This window comes from Girardinichthys multiradiatus, chromosome 24 (genome assembly GCF_021462225.1).
Source record: "Girardinichthys multiradiatus isolate DD_20200921_A chromosome 24, DD_fGirMul_XY1, whole genome shotgun sequence".
NCBI lineage: Eukaryota > Metazoa > Chordata > Actinopteri > Cyprinodontiformes > Goodeidae > Girardinichthys > Girardinichthys multiradiatus.
The window spans coordinates 22,403,019-22,419,705 of NC_061816.1; positions in this window are offsets into that span (position 1 = coordinate 22,403,019).

A 16,687-nucleotide genomic window follows, 5' to 3' on the forward strand; every position below is an offset into this window, starting at 1 on the left:
ATTTCTTCATTGCTTTCCAGTCAGACTTTTGACCACATCACAGAGACTACATTAATAACAGTTTTAAATAACATTCATCAGTGATGGATTTAAAATGTTTGTCTTGGTATTACTTGATCTCACTGCTGCATTTGACACAGTTGATCATACTAATTCCAGTCCGTTTTAGACTTGGAGGGAATTGTCTTGTACTGTGCTAATCTGGTTCAGATCTTATTTGGCAGAAAGGAATTGCCTTGTGTCATTTGCTAATTTTAGACCTGGGCCAACAAAAATTAATTGTGGGGTTCTTTCAAGGTCACTTTCAGTGCATGCACACCAAATCTTTGGAACGCTTTGAACTGTGCATCCTAGACCCCTAAACAGACCAGAGAGTGGCTTGGTTTATCCAGACCCTGGAGAGGTTTGCTTGCAGTGTAAATGCTGTGGGGCCAGCATACCACAAGTAGTCCCTGACTCTGATGCTTCTATCCCACTAGATGATGGCAGAAGACATCACACTCTCCACAACAGGCTTATTTTCATAATGTTAACTGCCGACCTGACCCACATGCAGAGAACAACCAGAGACAGATGAGATTAGTGAATGTTAATTTAAATAAATGATCCTGGGAGTGGGAAACAAGACTGGAACCGTCTGGCTGCCGGGGAAGAGCAGAGTTACAAACTGGGCTTCAGAAAACGCACCAGAACTGATTGTGCAACTTACAGGTAAGCGCAGGGAAACCTGTTGGTGGGAATGGTCATAGATCCAGTGGTGCAAGAGAGAGTGGCTCGCCTTGACCGCCGTGTTCGTTGAGACGGGGCCGACAGAAGGTGCTGGGAGGGCGGACAGGATTCGCTTCGCTGGTGGCTCACAGAAGAGTCAGCCTGAAGGTTCAATTCGGGACTCGGTTCAGACCGATTCTTTAAATCTCTGGTCAACTCCGTTGGATCCAGAGGTAAGGCACCTGGAAGTGTCAGGAGAGGCAAAATCAGTGCCAGTTTACAGAACATTTCTGAAATAACTTTCAAACTACGAGAGTAGATTTCAGGGGAGGCCAGTAGATGTACCGCAAGGGCAAAACGCTCAGGCAACGGAGTGCAGGCGCGGCCTCTTCATATACTGCCCAGTTGATAAGCCTGATGAGCTGCACCTGTCACTTCTCCAGCACCTCCAGGCAACAGCACCTGGTGGTAAAATGGTTGGCTGAAGACAGACACACCATGGATTCTGACACTTATAGTGTTATGATTTGGATTTGTTTGGTTTCGGGTTTTTTCTTTATGTTTTTCACAGTTAAGGTTTTGAATCGTTCTTCTGTTTGTTTTTCTGGTCTATGCTTTAGTTGTGTCGTCTTGTTCATGTTTTGTCAAGTTTGGTTTTCGGATCTGGTTATGCTTTTGTTTCATGTTTTTCTAGTTTCTGTTAGTTTGTGTTGAAGAGTCTTTGTTTTGCTCCAGCCACGTTTTGTTCTTCTGTCAATTAACGTTATCCGATTCACCTGGACCTAGTTAATCTATCTTCTTGTTTCACCTGGTCACACTCCATATATACACACCTGTCCTGTTTATTCCTCGCAGAAACATTCTCAGATCATACTTATTTGTTGTTATGTGGATCATGCCAAGCCTGTCCTGCCTGTCCGTTTATTGTTTTGTTCCTGCCTCTTGTGAGAGTGAGTTTTTGTTTTTTTAATTAAATTGTTTTGCACTTACCGTCATGCTGCCTGCTACTTTGCATTCCGGGGTCCTCTATCTCGCAAGCCATAACATATAGAAGATAGGCAGCATCTTGCTGCAAACTGTGAAGGACCTAAGCTTCCTCAAGAAGTACAGTCTGCTCTGTCCCTTCTTGTAGACGACTTCACAGTTGCATCTCCACTCCAGTCTGTTGTCCAGGTAAACACCGAGGTATTTATACACCTGCACCACCTCCACTTCTTCTCCCATGATGGAAATAGTGTTTGACCTATTCCCATTTCTCTCAAAATCTACAATTATCTCCTATGTGTTATTCACGTTCAGATGAGATGATGTTTCCACACCATGCCACAATGTGGTCCACCAGCTCCCTCTAATCAGCTTCTTGTTCATCTCTGATCCACCTCACCACTGCAGAATCACCTGAGTATTTCTGCAGATGACAGGAGTCAGTCTTATACTGGACGTCTGAGGTGTACCAAGTGAAAAGGAATGGTGAGAGCACAGTCCCCTGTGGTGCTCCTGTGCTGCTGACTACCTGGTTAGACACACAACTCTTCAGTCTCACAAACCGTGGTCTGTTTGTCAGGTAGTCTTTGATCCAGGAGATTGTTGAGGCCTCCACCTGAGTCTTCTGGAGATTGTGATAAAGCGAATGAGGTTGAATTGTGTTAAATGCACTGTGACATCGTTGGGAAACAAGTTGCATGAACTCCAAGCCCTACAATGGACCCAGCCTGAATATCGGGAATGCAGTATTTTGAGTTTCACTGAGACATGGCTACAGGATCATAACGGTGAATCCAGCATCTCTCTGCCAGGCTTTCTGACCATACGAGCACACAGATATTTAAAGAGGAGCAGCAAACGCAAAGGAGGTGGACTGGCAGTACTTGTGAACAACTGATGGTGTCATCCAGGACATGTTACTGTGAAGTGTCTTCTCTGCAGTCCAGATATAAGTTTTCGTCCATATTATTTACGCAGAGAGTTCACCAGTGTTATTCTGGCATCAGTTTATGTTCCACCTTTATAAGTTGCCAACATTGCATGTGATGCCTTCAGCTTAGTTGTTGCTAAGCTACAGACACAGCACCCCAATGCGTTTGTGTCAATATCTGGTAATATTAACCATGCTACACTTCCAATGTTTCAACAGTTTGTCAGCTGCTCTACCAGAGAAAACAAAATGTTGGATTTGTTTTATGTAAATGTCAAGTGCTTCATTAAAGCAAGACCTCTAGGCAAATTAGATCACAATGTTGTTTTTCTCTTCTTGAAACATAAACCTTTTGTTCAGAGGCTATCTATAATAAAGAGAACTGTGAGAAGATGGTCACAGGTAGAAGCCCGGCAAGGTTGCTTTGAGGCTACAGACTGGGACGCACTGTGCCAGCCACATGGAAAGGACATCAATGCCATGACTGAGTGTGTCACCGACTATATAAACTTCTGTGTGGATACCACCATCCCCACCAGAACGGTGAGATGCTTCCCCAATAACAAACCCTGGATCACCAGAAGGACCTGCTTAACAAGAAAAAAGGAGCCTTCAGAGAGCGAGACAGAGAATTCTTGAGGAGTATACAGAAGCAACTTAAAGTCAAGATAAGAAACAGCAAGGAGGTGTACAACAAGAAGCTGGAGAGCAAGCTCCAGCAAAACAATATCAGAGATCTGTGTTCAGGGATGAAGAAGATCACAGGCTTCAAGCAGAAGGATGATCAGACTGATGGAGGTCTGGACAGAAACATTGAACTAAACACATTCTTCAATAAGCAGAAGGATGATCAGACCGATGGAGGTCTGGACAGAAACATTGAATTAAACACATTCTTCAATAGGTTCAGTTCAGAAACAAGCTCAGCATCCTCCTCTCCTGCTCACAGCCAACAGACATCCCACCCTTCTCTGACCCAAAGGACTCACAGCTGTCCAGTAACCTCAAATGTCTTTTCTTTGATGTCAGCCATGGGCCCTTCTGCTTCTTCATGTTTGTCTTCAAGCAAATCAGAAGATGCTGATGCTCCCATTGCCTCCCCCTTCTACCTGTGTGTCTCAAGAAGTCAGGTGAAGAGACAACTGGAAAGACTGAACCGGAATGAGGCTACAGGTCCAGATTGTGTCAGCCCTAGAGTCCTGAAGGCCTGTGCAGAGCAGCTCTATGGGATTCTGCAGCGTTAGCCTGGCCCAGAAGAAGGTTCCAGTGTTGTGGAAGACAGTCTTCAATGACGGATAGGTGAGGCCCTTCTTGTAGCCTACAAGAAGGGACAGAGCAGATTGTCCTTTATGAGGAAGAAACGTAGAAATGGTCACACTGGCAAACACCAAATACATCTAGCTTAGTAATGTAAATAAACAAAATTAGCATAAAAAAAAGAAAATACGTGTTTGGTCGTCTATTTTCTTGTTTTATCAACGGCACATTTGTAAGGAAAATGCCTTTGTGGGTTGGGCAGTAGAGATGAGTGTGTTGGTTGCACCCATGAAAAAAATCGTCTTCCAATGCCAAACTGCAATTTCTGCTATCAACTCTTGTTTATAGAATTTTACCATTGAAGTTTGAATAGACAAGACATTTTGGCAGTTTAACATACATGGGCCTCAGGATTGGATGGGAGAGCCTTACACAACCGCAGCAGCCTGGCACATCATTCTCTTACTGGTCACCAGCTTGGTCACATACTGCTGTGGAATGGTAATCCCATTCCTCAACTAGGATTTGTTGTAGATCATGCATTGTGGTTGTGTTGGTAACTCTTGCTTGACCGGCATACCCAAGCTGACCCCACACGTGTTCAATAGGGTTGAGGCCAGGACTTTAGGCAGGCCTTTCTATTCCCTGCACTGTGTGGAGAGTGGATGGAGATGTTTATGAAACTACATATGTTTATGAAACTACATATTTTCTATGATTTGTTTATATCGTTCCATAATTTATTTGTAGCACCAAATTTTACGTTTTGTCAATAGTTCTGTGAATGAGTAGATGTGTTATTTAGGGGAGTTAAGTGCAGCACAGTATTTATTCTGAAGTGGCATCACATCATTGACAAATAAGGCTTTAGGGTTTACTTAAATTGCATGCTATCACCTGGTTTAGGACTTTAGGACAGATGTGAGGAGATCTGTAGATGCCGTCACATCACTTAGCAGTCACTGGCAACCACCTGCTGCACACTTTGATCTGTCTCCTGTGCTCCTTGTGAATGTTGTCACTTTGCCTTAATTAACCCAGGCTCATATTTGGTGTCTTGTTGTCTAATGAGTGTGTGATGGGCAGATTTCACATTTACAGAATAGATGTAAATAATGTAAATGATCTCCCAGTTGATAGACAGTGACACAGATATAGAGGAAGGTTATTTAAAGCACACTTCCCGATGCCAGGGATACAGTAACTATAATTTCTGTTTTGTGAGTGTGTGCATGCACGTGTCCTGCATGTCCTTTTTTTCATATCTCTAGGTTGTTACACTTACACAACCGCAGCAAAGATACAGGTTCTTGTAAAAGTAAACTTTTACCACATATAATAATGCAACAAAATCATAAAATACAGTGAATTTTGTAGTTGTAATGTGACAAATGTTGAAATGGTTCAGTCATCAATTAGTCATTTTCTGTATCGCTTCTTCTATAGTGGGTCGCGAGGAAACTTGTGCCTATCTCCAGCAGTCCAAGGGCGGGAGGCAGGGTACACCCTGGACAGGTTACCAGTCCATCGCAGGGCAACACAGACACACACAGGGCAAATCACCATGCACACACTCATTCACACCTAAGGGCAATGTAGAGAGACCAGTTAACCTAACAGTCATGTTTTAGGACTGTGGGAGGAAGCCAGAGTACCCGGAGAGAACCCACGCATGCACGGGGAGAACATGCAAACTCCATACAGAAAGAGTTGAACCCCAGACCTCCTTGCTGCAAGGCAACAGTGCTACCAACTGCCCTGAAAAAGTTTGATTAGTATAAATTCTTTTGCAAAACAAAGGTTTTCATGGGGAACAGTGATTTCAAAAATCATGCATTACTAATTTCAAGTTTCTATTAAGTTTGTTAACTTAAAACCTCTTCTCTCTTAGTGATTTTGAAGAGACGCAAAGAGAAATGGGTTACTGTGTGGAGCCAGGGAAACATGTTTCCAGGGGCTACACCGATTGCAGCAAAGGTGATCAGTTTTATACATCTTTACCAGGTAGATGGATGAATATTTAATATTGCTTATTTGTTGCTAAATATAGTTACATAGGTAAAAAAATATGCAGAATTAAACTGTAATAGGTAAATGGACGGCATTTATTTAGTGTTTTTCCAGTCATACTGACCACTCAAAGCACTTTACACTAGAACCACGTTCACCCGTGCATTCATATACCGATAAGCAGATAGGTAGGCAAATCAGGGTTAAGTGAAAGCGGAGAAGCTGAGATCTAATTCACAACATTCCAACTACTCTATCACTGAGAAACAGTCGACTCATAAATGATCAGTATAATAGCATAAATCTCAGGTGTTCCTTGAACAGGTTTTCTATTGTTTTTATGCATGTACAGACAATGGAGAGTTGGTGGCAGGAGGGGCTTGCCATTCATGCTTGGTGTTTTTTCCAACACATGCTTCTCATATTCCTCCGTCCTCGTTATTTATCAAAAACAACACTGGCTCACTTTCCAGTAAGCTGCGGCTCCAGTTTGGAGAAATAACGAGAGTGTGAAACTGTGGCTTCTCCTAGACAAGGGTGCACATACCACCTATGGTTGGCTAACAGAGCATTGCCATCATTATTCCTCTTAGCAGTGCCTTTAGGAAAACACATGCACGCATGGAGGAAATGCACTGATGCGATCTAACTGAAAGTTCAGTCCTTCAGCAGGAAAACAAGGGCCTTGGAAAAAAACAAGGGCCTTGGAAAAATAAACCGAAAACATTATCTGACATCATCTTCCAGTGTTCAGTGTTCCAACTATCAGGGCAGAGAAAGTTTATAACATGCTCTACTTACTTTTTCTCCCTGATTTCTAATTGCTGTATCACTTCAGTATCTACCAGGTGCAAAAACACTCGTTGGGTCTCCAAATTAGTAACTGGTTAAGTGAAAAAGCTGCAAATTTTGATTAGTTGCCCCACCAGCAGGCAGCTCTTTTCCATGTCTTTGTAAAACATTTTGCTTTGAAGGAGTAATTTCGCCGATTTCCGACTCTAAACTCACTCTAAGGTAATTTTGCAATGGTGACAACATACATAAGAACCTTTTTTCCAACATGACAGCTCTTAGTTATTCATGATGCACCTTGTATTTGTAACATTCAATAGCTTAGAAATATTTTACAGTTATTGTTTCCATTAGTTGAAAAGAAAACTGTGATTTCTTTCTTCTCACTTGACACCAAACTGTAGTATCACTCATTGGTTTTACATGTGGGTTGAGGTGTGCCATCATTTTTTTGTGTTTAAAACATGTTCTTTCATAAAAGTCTTGAAACTACGAATGCAGAGATTACAAAAGTGTGGCTGAAAGGCAGGGAATAATTAAGGCCTTTGTGAGGCAAAACAAAGTAGTAATTCCTGTTTGAATTTTCACTAAGCTCCAGTAAATATCTTAAGCAGACATTAAACCCTAGGTTAGATTTAAAATGGACAGACACCAGCATCTGCTTTTTCCTTTTACACAGGTACCCCTTTCCAACCAATGCAGTTTGTAGCCCTTTGTGGTTCCCACGCGGGATTTTGAACCAGTGATGCATGTTTTCACTGACGAAAAGAGATTCCAAAGCATGAACTCTGGTTCAACTCTGGCAACGCAAAATACTTGGTTCGTTGGCGTGAACTGTTACGTCACCCGTGGTCAGGTTGAAATGGCAAACATATGCAAACATTGTATATACCATTATTCTTGCATGGAGTCACTGTCTCATTTTCCTTTATTAACTTTACTTTATGGATGCTCTCTTTTTGCATTAGAAGGAACATTGCTGCCTTACTACCAAGCTACACAGACTGAGCGGAGGGGGGAACGTGCCCTTGGGTCAGAGATTCCAGCTCTGACTTCTCCTCTTCCTGGGCTGTGTTAGGAATAGATTAGTGTTATGGTAAACGCGGAGGAGATTCATACAGGCCTTCGATGAGGTATTGTTCAGAGTCCGTGTTCATCCATGTTCACTTCATGGCTGGGGTCCCAACACTGGACTTCCATCTTGTTTTAAGATAAACAATAAAGAATAAAGGGGTCTATAATTTAATACAAAACCATCCATCCATCCATCCATCCATACATCCATCCATCCATGTTCTCTGTCTTTACCTCTTTGTAATTTTATTTGTGTAGCCATCATGCTGCTGTCTCGGACAGCCAGGAGTCCCTTGACAAACAGATTATTTACCTCCTTGAGAACATCCTGTCACATGAAGGTTAAATAAAAAATATAAAGTGCTAAGATGATAAAGCTTTTTATTTCTAAAAACAGACTTTTACATATATTTCATTAATATATTTATAATGATTTCTTTAATATTGTGATTTTATTGAATAAAATCAGAATAAATCCAAATGGAAATCTTCTGAAACAGAAAAAAATTTCTCCTTGCTTTAACATTAGAGAGTTCAGTGTTTATCACGTCTGTTTTGAATGAGATGATATTACAGCCATCATTTTCTGCCAGTTTACAACATGGTTACATAACACCTTGCTCGAGTGTGCTGCATCAAATCTGAAGCAGCTCAGTGATTCATTGCACACACGGATGACTAAATGGTGGCAAGTCAGCAGAGGGAATAAAGCGTTATGTAATGGGAATCCAGCGCACATGTACCTGACTGAGTAAATGAGGCAAAAGATAAAAGCTCTTCATCGTCTGTATGATTTGGTGTAAGTGACCATAGACCATATTCAGAACTAGAGTTTACCCAGCTCTGGGTAAAATGTCAGCTGCCCACCCCATACAGCACATTGTGCCTGTTGCTGCATGTTCATTTCTATGTGTGTTTACGCCATGGCTTCATTCACAGGAGTTTGTGAGGGAGTGAAAGGCAGACAAACAGATGGGAGATGAGGTGAGAGAAATTGATGTGTAATGTTACAAGATGTTCATTTTTCGTCACACTGAACTGAAACTTTGAGTTAGAATTAGTGAGGTTTGACAGAGATACTCACAGCTGAGTGTGGTCAAAATGAAAGCACACAGCTTCAAAATGTTCTCTAAATCCTGCCTTAATCAGAATGAATGAAATTGAGACTTTACTGAATGAGCTTCAGGCTGTAATCCAGCAGATTCATGTTTTCCTAACCTCGAGGTTGCGTGAAAGAGTACCAAACAGTTCAGTTTTAAAGTACAGCAAGTTGTGAAAGGCTGAGGGAATGTTAATGGTTTAAATCCTTATAATTCATTGAAACATTTTTATTTTACACTACAAATCCAGATGTTTAAAGCCAGAACTCTTTATTCTAACCCCTCCATCACTTTAGTTTGTTAGATTCAGTTTTGTTCTGTATTTTACCTTATAATTTGCCAATTTCTCTACAAAACACTGTTGTGTCTTTAGTGAAGACAACATTTTGTCTTTTGTGAGACAAAAAGACATGGTTAAAACATTTATTTTGTCACTGTAATTAAAGTGAAACTAAATAATGAAATAAATTGACAAATCAAAAGGGTAATTTTACCTTTTATCTATGTATAAATGCAATTAACGAGAAATATGAAAAAAGGAGGGAAAGAAGAACAAGTAAAGGAAACAGAAAACAGGAAAAGTAAAAGAGAATAAAAAATGGAGTTAAAACGTTCAGAATGAAAGACTCACCCTCACCGTCTCCACTGTCCAATGACTCCTCTGTGCGTCTCCTGGCCTTCCAATCAGCATCCTGTCCGCCTGATTCATCATCCAATCATCTTCCGATGCCTTGTTTTTAAAGGACTTTCGGCTGTGGTCCTCCTTGCTTGTCAGCTGAGCTCATCCTTCCTCCACCCCACCTCCACCATCTTCCTGTACCCCACCTCCACCATCTTCCTCCACATCTATTATGGCTTCCTCACTCCCTGGCCGCCAATCCACCACCAGTGTCGGATCAGGGGGAAAACATCTCTAAATCTTATTCCTACAAATGTTCATTTTAGCTCATATCATTCTCAGCATTCATGTCTTCCTCCCAGGTCCGAGCGTCAAAGATATAATTATGTCATTTCTCATCATTAAAACTTTTCTAATTTCAAACCCTCTCTCTGTCAGTCTTTTCAGATTGAAATTACAGTAAATATAACTTTGTCTTCTGTCTAAGTATGTGTAAACTGAGGACAAATGAAACATGAAAAAAGGAACAAATTGGGGAAAATATAAAATAAATAACTAAAGAATTTATTAAATATAGTTATGGTGAAAAATCAAAAGAAAGAGAACAAAGAAGGATGAAAATTGCTAATTGTCATAGAAAGGACAAACTTGCCTTCCTTCTAAAATGATGTGGGTAAATTTAAAGATGAAAAACCAAAGGGAAAAAAAAGAGAAAAATAAATAATGAAAGTCATAAAAAAGGACTTTTTCTTCTGTCTAGACTACATATAAATATAAAGTAAAGCCAAAATATGTCATACCTCTGGCACATTTAAGCATAAATTAGTATTTTAATCTTAACGTCTTCATTCTGACTAAAAGTAATATTAAAGTTTTGCAGTAGCCAAACCAGAGTCCTGAAAAAAGCTAAAGTTAGGGTGTTGCAAAGTGCCCTTCCAACCTAACATACTTAGAGCTCTTTACCAAAGATAAATCATGAAGTAAATAAGTAAAGGCATATACAGCAGATGGGTTTACTTTTAGATATACATTGTCAACAACCTAAACCTTATTTAAAGTGCCGTCCTAATTTTGTCCAATAACTCAGTTATGCACAATCCAAGGCCAAAAATCCCACAATCCCAAAAAATAACTAGAACTGCAAGCAGCTGTCAATGCCTGAACTAGCTAGTCCGCCCCTGGTCCCGCCCCTCTCAGCACGTCACACGCCCTGCTAATCCAGCATGCACTGACCGTTTAATAATTTTTTATAGAGTAAGATTAGAACTTGCTTGCAGAAGCAAGGCTTGGCCCTTACAATGCATTCTGGCTATTTGACAGCATTGGAGGAAATTTCAAACAATAATGAAGAATCCACAGTTTCTAAATATTGCTAGAGGAATTATTTCATGACAGAAGTACGATATGAAAATCCATTCAATTCAATTCAATTCAGTTTTATTTATATAGCGCCAATTCACAACACGTCGTCTCAAGGCACTTTACAAAGTCAATTCAGTCGAATCATACAGATTTCAAGTCGGATTCATACATTCCAATTAATCCTAGCTATGAAACAGTGCAGTCAGATTCAATTTATTATTCAAATTGGTTAAAACTTTTCTATCTAAGGAAACCCAGAAGATTGCATCGAGTCAGTGACTTGTAGCATTCACTCCTCCTGGATGAGCATGTAAAGAGAGTGGACATTCGCTTGCATTGACCTTGCAGCAATCCCTCATACTGAGCATGCATGTAGTGACAGTGGAGAGGAAAAACTCCCTTTTAACAGGAAGAAACCTCCAGCAGAACCAGGCTCAGTGTGAGCGGCCATCTGCTGTGAATGACTGCATTGCTTTCACAAAATTTTCCTACAGATTGAACTTTGATATTTTCCTGTGTTTACATTCACAATCTTTCATGGGATTTAATGTGATAGACCAACACAAACTAGTGCACAATGGTGAAAACTATGTCAAGGCCAAAGGTGAAATTACAAATAAATAAAAAGTGCGGAGTGCACCTGCATTTAGCCCCTTTTAATCTGATACATCTGAATAAAATCCTGTATTTACTGTGACACTATCACATCTCCTGCCATTTCTGTTTGCATTTAAGTCAGTGTCCTAAGGGGTTATTGTAGCCTGGCGTGGCATCAGTGTGAAAGGGAATAAATACACAGTGATAATTAGAAATGTCATTGTCAAATTTATATTTATAGCACATTTAAAAACAACAATTCACAACTACATCAACAATCATAAAATAGCAAATATAAATCTAAACTCTTGATTTTTTTTTTTTTTACAGTTTTAAGAACTATTTAGCGTCTCATACTCAATCAGTCAAAGGCCAGGGAAAATAAAAATCAAGTCTGCAGATAGAATCATCCATCGCTGAAAATACGTGAGAAAACTTGTTCCTTGTTGCAGGAAAAAAAAAAAGAAAACATTGGCAGAGAACGGCATTACTGTTAGTGAAATAGTTCTACTATTTTACAGTGAAGTTTATGATCCAGAAAATCAAATCAGCATCAATGTTCCTCTAAATAGATTACATTTGTGCATCACAACAAACGTCTTAATTTTTTTTAAAGCCTTCAGCCTTTTATAGTTAAAATAGTCCATAAACAAAAGACGTATAATTTTCGCTTTGCTTTTTTATACAAAGACTAATGCACTTCACTAAAGGAACTGTGCTGGTTCTTATTGGTGCTAATCCAATAAGATTGTGTTTTTGTTTTTTAAATCGGTGAGTGCACAATTTCTAATTGGCTAATTCATACTAGGAATAACACAACACATCTATGATGATGAATTTTCTATGGCCATTTTCTAATCTCATTGTGTTCCACAGGGATTCATTATTAGTCCTCTTCTTTTATTTTATATATGCTTCCTCTTGGCTCTATAATTAGACTGCATAACATATCCTACCATTCTTACACAGACAACACACATTTATATCTGTTACTGCTAATGTTAACCTTGAATTTGAAGCAGTGCAGTGATAAATTGCTAATTACTTTAAATCTAGCTTTGTTTGAGAAATTCTCTGTTTGTTCCTCCTGTTGCTGTCAACATTTAAAGTGAAGATGTCTAGGACAAAATGTGCATTTCCGCTGCAGAAAGCTTTTCCAAGAACCAAGGTAGTTTTCTTCAGCCATTTTAACCCCTCTCTGTTTACACTACAGAAACCGATGCCAAACCAGAATACTAGAGAAGACGTTTTCACCAGAAAACAGCAATATAACAGTTCCTTTGGACATACTGGACAAAAAGACATGTAGACAATTTGAAAATCAGGACCTTTTCTTTATCATATTATAATGTGGTTTTAAGATGACAGAGAGATATGTGTAACCTTCTGGCTGTATAAATGAGATTATATAACTTGATGCTGAAATAGTTCAGTGGGAGTTGGGCCAGTGTCATGTATGTATTTTGCAGAGAAAATGCCTTCATTTTTTGTAATCCTAATGTTAAGCTGCATCATTGAGGTCAAAGCACCACATTTCTAGACTTCTGGAGGTTATCTTCTGGCATTAAACAGTGCACAACCATATCAATCTAGAGCACAAGTAAAAATATTAAATCTAAATATAGATTGAAACATATTATTGAAGAATCTGTTCTTGAAAGAGATCTGAAACTTTTTTTAAGTTAACAATAGTTCTGCCACATTTCTGGTCTAATTTGCTGACATTGTGAAATTGTACAGTTGAGTGAAAATGTGAAATTGCTCCATCATGAAAACACAAGTGTGCCCACATGAGCAAAAACCTGAATCTGAAAACAAATAGAAACTGAAAGGTTCCTGTTTGGAAGTTAAAACTTTAAGATAAGCCAGACTTGACACCAGTTTTAAATTCTGGCCGTCGGAACCACTTGTGGTTATGAATTTGAGCTTTATTTGACCTTGACCTGCAGGTTGTTAAAGTCAGAAGGAAAATCTCTAGTAGGGAATCAAAATTAGAAATTATTACAGTGAAGACCTCTTTTAGCCACAGTTGAGTCAAGATACAGTAGCTCAATGGCAGGTGGTGCTGCTTTGCATGGGATTTAGTCTGTCACTCCATGTAGCATTTATGATGAGAGTAGAGGGTAAGTCTTCATTTGCATTTACACTGTTTATACAGCACATTTTTATCTTAGAGATCATGTTTAGGAAGACATAACATGAGAAATAAACAAATATTACACATTCTTAAATAAAAATAAACAAACAAATATAAGTATATACCTGCTCATAGTTATAGGTGCCATCAATGTAATAGTAAAGTCATTGTTCAGTTCGGATCTCTATTTCTGTGTTTTGGCTGTTTGTTTCAGGTGTTATGACCTTAACCCTATGCAAAATGAAATATAATGCAGGGAGCATTTCCTATTTTGAAACCAAAAAATAAATAAAATGTTGAACGCACTTGGTGTCGAACTGTTTGAACACCAGGTGGCGCTTGTTACTAGAAACCCAGAACCTTGTTCACATTGCTGATTAAAAACAAAGGTGTGAGTTTTCAAGTTCCTGCATATTCTTATTACCAACCGTTCCTGCATTGCTTTGGTGTGGCGTGCATTTGGAATTTTTCCATCTACTCATTTTTGGTATTGGCACTTAAGACAAATTCAATTTAAAGCAGTTAAGTTTATTTATATAGCACCGATTCACAACACATGTCGTCTCAAGGCACTTTATAAATTCAATTCAGTCGAGTCATACAGATCAAGTCAAGTACATACATACTAATTGATCCTAGTTATCAAACAGTGCAGCCAAATTCCGTTTATTATTCAGTCAGTCATTTTCTACCGCTTATTCTATAGTGGGTCATGGGGGAGCTGGTGCCTATCTCCAGCAGTCTATGGGCGAGAGGCAGGGTACACCCTGGACAGGTCACCAGTCCATCACAGGAGGGCAACACACAAACAACCATGCACAGGTCACCAGTCCATCACAGGGCAACACACAAACAACCATGCACACACTCATACACCTAAGGGCAATTTAGAGTGACCAATTAACCTAACAGGCATGTCTTTGGACTGTGGGAGGAAGCCGGAGTACCCGGTGAGAACCCACGCATGCACGGGGAGAACATGCAAACTCCATGCAGAAAGACCCCTGGCTGGGAATTGAACCCAGGACCTTCTTGCTGCAAGGCAACAGTGCTACCAACTGCACCACCGTGCAGCCCATCGTTTATTATTCAAATTGTTTAAAAAGTTTTCTATCTAAGGAAACCCAGCCAATTGAATCATGTCACTGACTTGCAGTATTCATTCTTCCTGGATGAGCATGTAGCGATAGTGGAAAGGAAAACTGCCCTTTAACAGAAAGAAACCTCCAGCAGAAGCAGGCTCAGTGTGAGTGGCCATCTGCCAACTGGGGGTTTGGTAGGACAGATCATACACACAAAAGCACTGATCCACAAGTGCTTCTTAAGTGAAGGAAAATTAAAATGTTAAAGGCAGCAGTAGCTTCTCCAGTGGCTTCATCTAGGAGAGAAACACAGCTAAGCAAATAAACTCTGAGCCACTTTTAAAGTCTAGATTATGAAAGAGAGCACATACAATTAGTCCCAGCAAAAGCTCAGTCAACAGCAATGTCTAGGAGAGAGACAGGGTTAAACACTGAAAGACAGGGCCAGGTGGATCATCTGTAGGAGGAGGATATTAGGTTTTTGGCAGCAGTAGCTCAGCAAATGCCCACATCCAGGAATGTGTAACAGCTGAACACAGAGGCAGGTCAGGTGTAGCTTCTATTAAGAAAAAACACAGAGAGAATATAAAGTTGAAAGCTAAAGTAACAGCAAATAATGTAAAATCGAAGAGAAGTAAGAGAATTTAGCGGAGTGAGGGGAAAGTAGCCATTATGTCCTCCTGCAGCCAAGCTTATAGCAGCATGACTACAGAAATAGTTCAGGATAACCTAAGCCACTCTAACTATAAGCCTTATAAAAAAAAAAGGAACGTTTTAAACCTAGTCTTCAAAGTAGACAGGGTGTCTGCCTCACAGACTAAAACTGGGAGCTGGTTCCACAGGAGAGGAGCCTGATAACTAAAGGATCTGCCTCCCATTCTACGTCTAGAGACTCTAGGAACCACCAGTAAACCTGCAGTCTGAGAACGAAGTGCCCTGTTAGGAACATATGGACCAATCAGATCTCTGATGTATGATTGAGCTAAATCATTAAGGGCTTTATTTGTGAGGAGGATAATTTTAAATTCTATTCTGGATTTAACAGGGAGCCAATAAAGGGAGGCTAAAATAGGAGAAATATGATCTATTTTTCATGCTTTCTCAAGTTAAAACCACACACTTTGTGGAAGACTGACAAGGCCCGAAAGAAAACCATGCGAAGTACTCTTTAAAGTTGGTCATGAACCATGTAGGGGACACATCAGGTGTGCGGAAGAAGGTGCTCTTGTGAGATGAGACCAAAATTAAACTTTTTGCATAATGCTGGGTGCGGCAGAAACCTAACATTGCACGTAACCCTGAACACACCATCCCCCCAAACCTGAACATTGTGGTGGCATCATGCTGTGGAGGTGCTTCTTCTGCAGGGAAAATCAGCCAACATCGTCTCCCAATTATTCCATTTACCTTCACACTTCTGTTGCAACCATTCCTCCTCATCATCTGTCATTTCACAACATTCATTCCATTCACTCCATCTCCTTCCTCATTTTAAAATCACAGCTCCCTACTCCCCCTCCTCATTCTTGTCCTCCTCTCATGCGTAGCTGAATGGAAGTTTACCCCAAACAATCCAGCGTAAGGGTAAGTCTTCCGCCTCGTGGGTTTCAGCGAACAGGAAGAGACCTTCTGGCTTTTTCCTGGGACTCCAGGTACACCAGTGTCATCTGGTACACCTGTGATGACAATGTACCTATACTTTGAGCTTCATCTGAACATTTTTACATTTTCCTTTTATATTCACAAATATTCTTAGAATGTCTCCAGTCTGATTAGCAGTTAGCAGCAGTTCTTTAAACTTAATTAAATTGTATTATATCCATGTGCCTCACATTCACACAACTCCACTAGCTCCACTATCCTTACTGTTTGCAGTGTAAGCGGGCCCAGCGGGCGCTACGCTGTTTTTTTCTGCAGCTCTAACCGTAAATGCTGCAGGGGAAACTCTGAGGCCATTTCATAAAAAAATTTATTTAATTGGTGAAAGAGCGGAGGCTAATTATGAAATAAAACATGAGAGAAATGGTGAGAACA